The following is a 10944-nucleotide window of genomic DNA, read 5'->3' on the forward strand; positions in this document are numbered from 1 at the left end:
AGGTTACACACACTGCAACTCAAAAAAGATTTTTGCAGCACCTTATTTTCATTAATCAATTATATAGTTTGGATATCCTACCAGGGCAAACATTATGAACAAAGAAATTTTCATAATCTTCTAAACTTTCCAAAGTCAACCAAAGGCTGTGGTACAGTGGCAACAAGTACTGAGTAGGTGGAACTGAATACAGTCACAATGCTGTTGCTTACACGCTGGTTATCTACTTTGGACATATATCACTTAGGGAGAAATTAAGATGCAAAGGCAATTTATTTACAACAAAAAAGTCTAAGAATTGCCACATCATTACCATAGGCCAAAAATCTCAAGGTCTTGTTAGAACAACCTTGGCTTCTGATCAAATAATAATAATATATAAAAAGAGAAGAAATAATGTAGAGCATGTTGTTTTTGTTTTGTATTTTTCTTAAGTAAGAAGCGGGGAGGCAGAGAGACAGACTCCTGTATGCATCTGACTAGGATCCAGCCGGCATGCCCACCAGGGGGCGATGCTCTGCCCATCTGGGGTGTTGCTCCGTTGCAACTGGAGCCATTTTAGTGCCTGAGGCGAGGCCATGGTGCCATCCTCAGCGCTGGGGCCAACTTTGCTCCAGTGGAGCCTTGGCTCTGGGAGAGGAAGAGAGAGAGAGAAGGAAGAAGGGGAAGGGAGGAGAAGCAGATGTGCGCTTCTCCTGCGTGCCCTGACCAGGGAGTGCATGTTTTTTAAAATAACAATAACCACTGTTCTTGCTGCTCCTGTTAATTCTAAACATTTCCTGAGCCTTTATTATGTGCCAGACACTGTGCTAAGCACTTTCACAGATTCTACATTGAGTCCCTACAAGACTCTGATATTAGTTAATTAAGTAAAAGTATTAGAACCCTCAAAAGAACAGAAATTTAACTTTAAAAATGATAATACAGGCAACTTATTAAAGAAACCTTATCCCTTTCCTCTACCTTTCAGATAACACCTTTGACTATTAAATTTACACTAAAACCACACTGATTTTCAGGAATCGGTCTTCCATTTAAAGAATACTGTGATTAAAGATGTTGACAATTACTTAAGAGTCAACAGACTCTAAACAAATACTGGCACAAAAAAACCCCCTACAACCCAACTTTAAATACTGATTAACTGTCCCCATTCAAAGAAAAGAGAACAGCATATACATACTGGGCCCTTCAATTATATATAGGCTTCTAATTCCTATACTAATAATCAGACAAAAAAATTTACAATTGCTAAGTTTTGAAAATCTATACACACACATATGTACATACATATCTGTTACTTTACAAATAAATTTTATAGTAGCTTATAAAACGAACTAATATAAGATAAACTAAAACACTAAGATGTTTCTTAAGACTCACTTTAGGATATCAGCAGCATAATAATCATGATATTAGAAATCAAACTTTACTTAGAAAGTTCTTAGAGGCTTGGGAAGCTGTGTATAAAATGGAGTAGACAAGAGGAAAGGGTTCCCTGTGCTGTTTAAATCAACTACACGTCCCAGCATGCAAAGCTCTAATCTGGAGTTAAGCAAAAAAAAAAACCCTGCAATGCATCCTGGGACTTGTAGTAAGTAAACCAATCTACCACAGTTAAGTTTCAACAAAGTCTGAACTATCTAGCACAATTTGACTAGGTCTTATTATCAATTAGGGTTAGTCAAATTCCAATCTAATTTGTTTGTGCCCTGCTCTGGCAGTTTCTTCAGCACTTAATGAAAAAGTATCAATTTATATTCAGCCCTACATTTTCACATTAGAAAAACCATATACAGGATAAGCATATAAAAGAAATGCTTAAAAAGAAAAAAGTTTGATGTAATCTTAAAAATTATATTTAAAAACATAATTTTTGAAACAATTTTCTTAAAGGTTACTTGTATCAGTTTCAAAGCTCTCTATCCTCCCCAAATAAAAGAATTTGTTTTACTAGCTTTTCTCTTATGCTCAAGTTGTTTTATAAATAATTTTTCTTAAAACTCATAAGAAAACAATTCCCATATTTTAATACTGTTCACAGGAAATATATCTTTATAGTAATACATACACATAACACCATCTCACACTCTTACACACACACACACACACCTGTTTCTGGCGGAACATTTAGAAAAAAATAATTTCAACTGCTGATCCACTTCTCTCATCCACTAACCTCTTCTAAAAACACAAAGATCTTTTTTTAAAAAGCTATCGATAACATGTCCAAACCGAAGCAGATAACTTGGAGCTGCAATCTATGTTTATACATATTTCACACTCACCCCCTACTTTCTGCAAGACTGAAGGAGGAGGCTGGGAAAGAACTGTGTGCAATGTGCATCAGGAGGCCTAACACAGGTGGTGGGTTATTTTCAGGCAACAGCACCTTCACACACATGCTGTGGAATACAGTCCAAGAAATTCCTAACAAGAAAAGATAAGCTGGCAAACAAATTTAACACAATCCAGCTAAAAATCACCTGCAACACATGCTACTACATTTTACCATAAAAGTGACAGGCTACACCAGGATCTGAAGCTTCATCAATACAACATACTGTCCATAAGGCCAGAGATAGCAGTTGCCATGGTTACTATCACCCACTTTTATCAGGAAATTACTGTCATTACTCTGAAGTTTTTGGTACTTATTTAAAATAAAATAAAAAAGAAACAGTTTAGGGTTCTGACTGTTAATTGAGTGAAAAAAATCAACTACTGTTTGATTTGTAAGCATGCTGACTTAGAGATGCACATGGTTAACAATACTTGGATCTGCAGCAGAAAAAAATCAATTCCTTTCTGCTGCTCCTTCTCCTCAAGTACTGACAGTTTGTATTCTCAATGCAGCCAAAACAATAAAACAAAACCCATCTTTTTGGCTTCTGTGTTTAAGTTATTTTTCTCCCCTAAGTCCACAACCAGAGTCAAAATAAAGCCTAGATAAATCATCAACCTGTTAGGCCTCATCCCTGTCCTATCTCCACATTACTGGTTCACTTTTTTGTCTCCTTAAAAAAGCAGAAAAACACTTCTGTAGATGATTCTAAAATACAGGAAATAATAAAGTTTCTTTTAACAAGATCTGCTCACTATTTTTTATTTTTTTAAGGGAGGTGGGTGGGGGGCTGCAGTGTACTGGAGAGATAAAGAGATGGAGGGGGTATTCAAACTTCCAAACAAGTGTCTGGTGTGAGAAAGTTGCATTAGAAAAAGTCCAAAGGATGACTGAACCTTACATATTATCTCTAAAAGGGAAGAGTTCACCACTATCCCAGTTTAAGACTAAATTGACAGACCAGTAATATAAAAATTATTCTTAAAAGCCTACTTCAACATTCTTACAAAAGATAACTGCTCAAAATTTAATATACAAATAAGAATTATGTGAAAGCCTATAAATAATATAGCCACATATACACATAAATACACAAAGAAGAAAGCATATGCTATTTAAGAAATAATTACCTATAATAAATGTAATGCAGTTTTAACAAATTACCTCTTTGAAAATATCTCAAAGCAACAAAAATACACATCTGGTAAAGTTAAAGTGATCAGAATGTATTGCTATGCTTCTTAAGAATACTTACAGCCTACAAAATAAAACCCATGTACAAAAGTTCTTGAGAAGTTAACACAAATCATTAATATTTTCCAGCACAGATTAATGTGAAGATTCAAACATATTTCAAGAAATCAACTCTCAATATAGATATAAGGGAATTCTGTCAAAGGTTAGAGACCTAAAACTTTAATTTCTTCCTCCTCTCCCTTTGAATAGTAATTAAATACAAAAGCCTTAGGCAGTAAGATACTAAGGATACAAAATTTAAAAGCACATTAATATAACCTTAACTTCAGTATTTCATCAAGAAAAGCTTTACTATTCACTGTCTGTGAGATGGAAAAGTTAATATTATCCTGAGAGGTTTCATTTCTCTCTAAACAGTTAAATGTTTTTCTCACTCTTCACAGAATCAAGTTTCTATAATTACTAACTGGAGCTATTTCTTAAAGAATAGTCACTTGTAAAATTTAGGATATGCTTATAAACAAGGGGACTCCCAATTATCTGTATTTTTATTTTATTTTGGTCAAAATTTGTGAACAGAGTCTATTAAGAAAGCCATAGTTCAAGGCTCTAAGCTATAAACTTTTGAGTTATTTTTACACAAACATATTTCAGTATACTCCTCTAGATTTGAGTAGTCATTTCCTCATGCATCGCTCTAACACAGAAAAAAAAGATATACATATACCTAATACTAATGCAAACAGGTATACATCTTTTTCACTTTGAAAAAGTTTGAAAGAGTTAGTAATTATTTTTCTCAAAGTTAGCAGAATCAATCAAAACAATCAAAACCTTAACCGTGACATGTAACTCTCTGTGTCAATAACAGTCTACAAAAGAATTGAGAATTTAAATATTCACTGAAGGCAACTACTATCTCAACTTCATTTCTCAATGGGGGAAATGAAGAAAAACTTTAATAGGGTATATACACTTCACTAGATCTACAAAAGGAAAAATGATTTTTTTCTTGAATTATGAGAAACTGCCTAGGCAGCATTTTTTAAACAAAGCTTCAAAACTGTAACAAAGAGCTTTTTGGTAACCACAGCAGTATTTTAAAAAAAGAATCATAAGGTGTTTGAGATGCACTTTTAATGTACTCATTTCCCAAATGATATGGAGAAAGTTAACATTTTGAAGACAGAAGCGTCTGTCCATTTATTAATTAGTTAGCTATCTCAACAACTTAACATCTGCATGGCTTCTGACAATTTAAAAGTTCGTTCACGTATATTATCTTATTGAATCTTAACTGAGAAAAAAGTACAAAATTATGCCTAGAAAATACAAAATTCAAAGCAGGTTTATCAAATTTTCTATACATTCTTAAGTTTTTAAACTTTGATATAAAAACTTTACAAGCCACCAAGTAGCATGATATTTCCAGTGATAAATCAATTCACCTAACACTAACAAGAGTTTCAAACAACCACGAGCTATAAATGCTATGAAACTACTTTTATCTTTATGGAGTTATTGTTAAGTGTTACTAATGGACATATCATCAGCAATGAGCTATATCCACAGATATAACTTTACTTACAGTTCAAGAATCTCAGTCTTTGGAGGCCAATTCAAATACATCAACTGTACATATTTCTAAAGCTGAGTAATGAAGAATTTATCTATTATGATAACTATCCATAGATTTGAGAAAAAATAAACACAAAAAGTGTAAAATTTTCTCCATATACTATCTCCCTTTCCGAAATTTCAAGTACGCTAAATCTTATTGTATTAATAGTATAGCGATAATCACAAAATACCCCAAGTCATACCAACTACTTTTGTTTATAGCCATTGCACATAATACAAGAGTAACTCCTTGCCAAAGTAAAATAATTCTAACAGCATTCTGTAACTAGGCACAGCATCCTTAAGGTATCCACAACAAATTTACTTCGTGTAATATTGTAAGCAGATAAAAAGCAGTCAAAGATTTCAGTTTGAAATAGCAAACATAATTTATTAATGGAATTTTTAAATGGACTTACTCAAAATCTTTCTGGAACTTTAAGGTGTTAATCCTGTTGCTTAGTTGAAGCTAAGTAGAGCTGAAATAAGTAGCAAGACCCTCAAAATTCAGAGATTTGCTTTATCTTGCTGTAGCACCTCCTGCTGGATAGCATTTAGAGTTCTTCATGTAAGCAGAAGAAGAATATTTCTGAGGCGGCTCCTTCCAGATGATTGAATGGGAAAAAGGATGGACCCTTCAAAGCTAAAAGAAATAGGGCCCCGTCCATCACTTACACCTCTTAAAAGTAAAATCTGGCATAGGTAGGGGTCTTTTCAATCTATTACTATTCCAGTTCCATAAAGACCTGCCTGAGTCCAAAGAGCAAAATGCTTAAAGAAAGCTTGTAAATTATCTAAAAACTGTTAAAAAGCCATCAAAAGTACTCAGGCAAATGACTATTTTGGCCAGCCAAGCAATATCAGTCATATTGCAAATACTGTTATGTTAACAAAAACAAAACATAAAGAAAAGCACCTGGAATATTCTTAGCATGTTAGCCGGAAGTTTGTTTTGATAATTTTCTGCACTATTACTATGCTCTTCACATTGAGGATAGTTATACATCTACAGAAGTTTTAAGTACAGAGATTTTTTTTATAAACACGAGTAACTACACATAAAAATGTTTTCTTTGCCATCAAAAAGTATATCCTTTGATTTTAAAATGCATTCTTAAGACATTTAGATAGCCCGTACAGCTCATTTTAAGCCCATGATATAGACAGATCCCATATACAAGTGGAGCCAGAAAAGGAGAATAGGCAGGAACTTACCAAAATCAAAATGAATAACAGTATTTCCAGTAAAAATGGAGTAACAGTTTCCTACAATACCATGAAACCAAGTAAATTGTGAAACTTAAAAAAAAAAAAAGAGAGAGGGGGCTATTCTTTAAATCCAAAAGAAAAGCTGACCTATTTATTTCTACTGCCCAAACATGAGTGAACAGCAAATGTAAACAAACAACATCAACACTGAAAAGTACACTTAGATGTCTTAGTCCCAATTTCGGTCTCTCTATCTGGCCCTCAATGAAGCTACTGATGTTAATGAGTATCCTCTATAAAAGGAGACATTCCAGCTCCCTGTCCTAAAGAACCCCTCCCTATAAAGTGTGCCTATGAAAAGGCTTCCTTCCTAGAGTGCACACTGCTTTAAAAAAAAAAACAAAAAACTTTCATCAGCCCAAATTAATCTGATTCTAATATTCAGCTATCAATTATTAATATATAAATGTTCTTCCTTCTCTTAAAGTCCCGAGCTGAAGCATCTACATTCCTAACACCTACTATTAACAGAAATGAACAGCTCACTCCTCGTCTATGGGGCAAATCTCTGAAATCCAAAACACAGCCACAAAGTTCACTGTCAAGGCCAGTGCTGAGGCCCACACAGGCCCGGACCTTAACTCATATTTGAAATTCTAGAAAGCCATACATGCAGAGACATCATTTAAAAACAACACGGTGTGGACGTGCTGAGTGAGATCCTCTACTTCAAGACCTAAACAAAGAATATTTCAACATATGACCGGAATATGATGACACCAGATTCACCAATGAAAACAAAACCTGCCTACCATTAGCAGACATACCCTCATCTCAACTCAACTACTTAGAAATCACTCTCGGCACATCTGCACCCCACAACCGGCGTGTGGCCTTCTCCGGGGGTGCAAGCCACAGACAAAGTTGAAAGGAGACATTCTTCCCCCGGTGCCCAAATCTTGATTTCAACCCCTCCCCTACCAGTGCCACCTTGCTGCTACCCACCATCGCGAACGTGGTCAGGGGAAAAAAAGAAATCCTAACAGCACCGCTCAGCAGAATAAAGAGACCAAAGAGAGGATGACGAGAAGTGTTGGGAACTGCGTGCACGACGGGGCTGGACCAAACGGAAAGAGTCCCACTCCGCGCGCCCCTCCCCCCGGCGGGGGCGCGGGCGGGGGAGGGGCGGCCGCGGCCCCTCTCCGAGCGGCCTGCCAACCCCGGCCCGCGCGGGGTCCCGGGGGCGCCCCGCGGCCGCGGGCGGCGGGGGCGAGTGCGGGAGGGCCGGCCCGGGGGTGAGGGGTGCAGGCAGACTCTCCGGAATAACAAGTTGCAGAAGAAGAAGAATAAGCGGAATTTCCCCAACGCTTCTCCGGCCACCCAACACAAATGCACCAACACACACACACGCACACGGCCCGGCAGCGTCAGCAGCCGCAGCTTTTTTTTTTTTTAATCAGATCCCTCAGTCACCAAACAAGATGGTTTTCCAAAAAAAAAAAAAAAAAAAATTAAATAAATAATCATAATAAAAACTTCCCCCCGACAGCATCCCGGGGAGGGGGGAGGGTGATGAAAGAGCCAAGGCGATCATCCCTGGGCAGAGAGACAGCCGAAGGGGGCGGACAAGGCTCTGCGCCCCCCGCCCCCGTAGGCAGCCCCCTCCCCGGCCCCCCGCTGGGACAATGTGACGCCCCCTCCCCGCCACCCCCAGCGCGCCGCCTCTGTCACCCGCTCCGGCCCTGCACTCAGCGCCCAGGCTCCCGAGGCTGCTCATAAACTTACTTCCAATTTATCCTGGGGAGGGGTGGAGGGCAGAGGGGAGGAAAGGGGGGGGAGACAAGGTTTTTCCATTGTCTTTTTTTTAGGGGGGGGGAAGAATAGGAAGGGCACGCAGGGGGGCGCCCCGAAGGGGAAGTTATTGCTCAAATCTCAAGTTGACTGCGGGGTCCTGGCGAGAACACCCCCCTTTTCCTCCTCCCTCCCACACACCCCTCCCCTCCCCCCACAACAAACTCCAGGCAAGCAGCCCCTGTTCCTCCCAGAGACAAACACCAGAGACAAGACAGAGAGAGGGAGATAGGGAAAAGGGGGAGAGGGGGACGGGAGGAGGGAGGGGAAATAGAGCTACTCAAGAAAAAAAAAGAGAAGAGAGTGAGAAGAGAGAATGGAAAAGCTGGGATACTGCACCCTCCTGCTGCTGGCTGGCTGTCCCCCCTGGCAGCTGGAGGCAGGAACTCTGAGCAGGAGAAGCAGGAGGAGGAGGAGGAGGGAACTCTTCTTCATGGGGAGGGAGGGAAGAAGCTGGAGCTGCTGCTGCTGCTTCTGCTGCTGCTCTGGGCCTCTCGCACTTTTTAGATATTAGTGTGTTAAGATGGTAGGTTGTTCCCTTCTCCCTCCTCCTCCTCCTCTCCTCTTTCCTCTCCTCTCCCTCTCTCTCTCACTCACTCACTCTCTCTCTCTGGGCTGTTTCTTTCCTCCTCTTCCCCAGGCAAAGGGGGGTGGGGAGAAGGGGGTGGGGGGAGGAACTGGATCCTCCTCCTCCTCCAGGAGGGACACACACGGGCCCCGGGCCGGAATAGGAGGGGGGAAATCAGAGCAGCAGGAGAGAAACTGTGGGAGACAAACAAGCCCAACTCTTCATCCTCCTCCTCCTCCTCTCAGCAGCAGCAGCGAGCACCACCAGCCCATTCACCACCCGGCCCCGGGCCGCAGCACCTCCGCCGCCTCAGCCCGGGGATCCCTCCGCCCAGGCCCAGACACACTCGCTCGCGCGGGAGCCCGCCGCGCGGCCCCGCCGGCCCGCCGCCGTGCGCGCCCCCGCCGCTCCCGAGAGCGGGCCGAGAGGAACTGGGGCTGGGAAAGCGGGGACGAGGGAGGGGGAAGAGGAGGCACCGGGGTAGAGGGGCACGGAGGGGAGGGAGGAGGCAGCCGGGCGGAGTAGTACGGCGGCCGGCCCGGGCTCCCGCGCCTCCTCTCGCGGCTCCCTGGATGCACGGGGCCCCCCTGGGGGTGGCGGGGGGGCTGCGGGGGCCCGCGGCGGCGCTCGGGCGGGCGGACTACTTGACGTGTCGGTGCGGCGAATTTATTTCACTTTGCCTAAGGAACGGGGTGTGCTGCGGCCCCCATTGCCTAGGGAAAAAACCCGGATGTAAAGTGAGTGAAACTAAACTAGAGTGAAGTAGGGCAGCAGCAGCCAAACTCCAGTGCAGCGGCGGCGGCGGCGGCGATGATGGGGCTGAACACGGAGCAGCGGCGGCCAAACTCCGGTGCCGCCGCAATGATGGGCCGGTGCAGCGCTGCAGCCGAGGCGAGGCCGAAGCCCGCTGCGCCCCCCCCCCCCCCAACTCCGCGGCCCGAGCCCAACTCCCCCTCCCGCCGGCAGAGCTGCAAAGGGGCTCCGGAGCGGCCCAACTCCCTCCAGTGCAACAGCAGTTTTAAAGGGGTGGGGGGGAGCCGCAAGGGCAGGAGCGACGAGAAGCAACGGGGAAGCACTGCAATGGGGGAGCGTGGTCCAGGCAACAGGAGAAAGATGCAACCTCAAGTCGAATGCAACATGCAATCCCCGGCCGCCGCTCGCCGGCTCCCTCCCCTCGCCACCCCGCCCCCTTTCCAAATAACTACCCTTGAACCACTTTATTAGCCGTACTTAGTCCCACACTCGCTTCGGGGAGGGGCAGGGGACGGGGTCCTTCACTCACCTTTATTTATTGCTGCTTTCTCCCCCCTCTCCATGTTTTTTATTCCTAAGTTCTTTTGTTCTAAGGGGGATGATGGCATTTACTTTTCTGCTTTGTGTAGCAGGGCAATCATTGGGAATCGGCCACGTATAATCCGGCGGTTTGTCATATTTTATTAGTGAAAGTATTTTATGCTTATTCTACCTCCAAGGACTGTAACATGGAGAATTGCAGGGAGGAGAAAAAATCAGAATTGCTTTGAGAGGTTTCTTGGCGGGGCAGGGGGAGGGCCTTTTAAAAAATTTTTGGAGGGGGTTTATTTAAAAATTTTAATCGATAGTTTTTCAACTTAATGCTTTTGTGTAGATATACTCCTGGATTCTTAAATAATCCCAGACCACAATAGAGGGGGCGGGGGAGTCCAAAATCCTAGATTTTAAAAACATCCCTACTGGACAGTGATCTGTCCTGTGGAGCACGCTGGACTTAAGGTAGTGTTAGCCTTCGAATGTTAAATAACAATAAACCTCAACCTGGACTGAATACCAATGGGGGTTGGGGTGGTTTTGTTTTTAAGGCTCAGCACTTTTGTAGCATCTGCCACTACGCATTTTCCAGGCATTGATTAGCCATGCAACTCCCATAGGCATGAAGTCCAGTTTTTGCAGATAAAGAGCAACAGTGGTTAAGATGATTTACCTAAAGTCGAACTGAGTCATTAGTGAAACCCAAATAGCTTCGGACTCTATTTACTAGTCCCATCTTTTCCATTAAATAGTATTTTCTCCAAGAAGAAAACAGTGTTTAAAAATAAACAGACGTTCTTTACCTTGTTATGTATCTCCACCAGAGGTGCTTTGAGATCTTTGGCTGTGAAGGTATTTTCTTACATCT

The 10944-nt window shown here is 42.2% G+C and overlaps 1 protein-coding gene across 13 annotated transcripts in view; it reads right to left on the bottom strand.

The window, feature by feature from the left end:
* The window catches only part of PHF21A (PHD finger protein 21A), a 177476-nt gene extending 168371 nt beyond the window's left edge, over positions 1-9105 (bottom strand). For 5 of the 13 annotated variants that reach the window (XM_066251376.1, XM_066251377.1, XM_066251367.1 and 2 more), the window contains exon 1: positions 8561-9103. The gene's annotated coding sequence lies outside the window, so the exon portion shown is untranslated. Of the gene's footprint in view, positions 1-5580; positions 5805-6376; positions 7496-8560 lie in introns of those variants that run through there. The other 8 variants (XM_066251374.1, XM_066251369.1, XM_066251375.1 and 5 more) reach the window with 5 other exon arrangements.
* Between the last annotated feature and the right edge of the window lie 1839 nt (positions 9106-10944).

Source organism: Saccopteryx bilineata, chromosome 1 (assembly GCF_036850765.1).
Source record: "Saccopteryx bilineata isolate mSacBil1 chromosome 1, mSacBil1_pri_phased_curated, whole genome shotgun sequence".
Lineage (NCBI taxonomy): Eukaryota > Metazoa > Chordata > Mammalia > Chiroptera > Emballonuridae > Saccopteryx > Saccopteryx bilineata.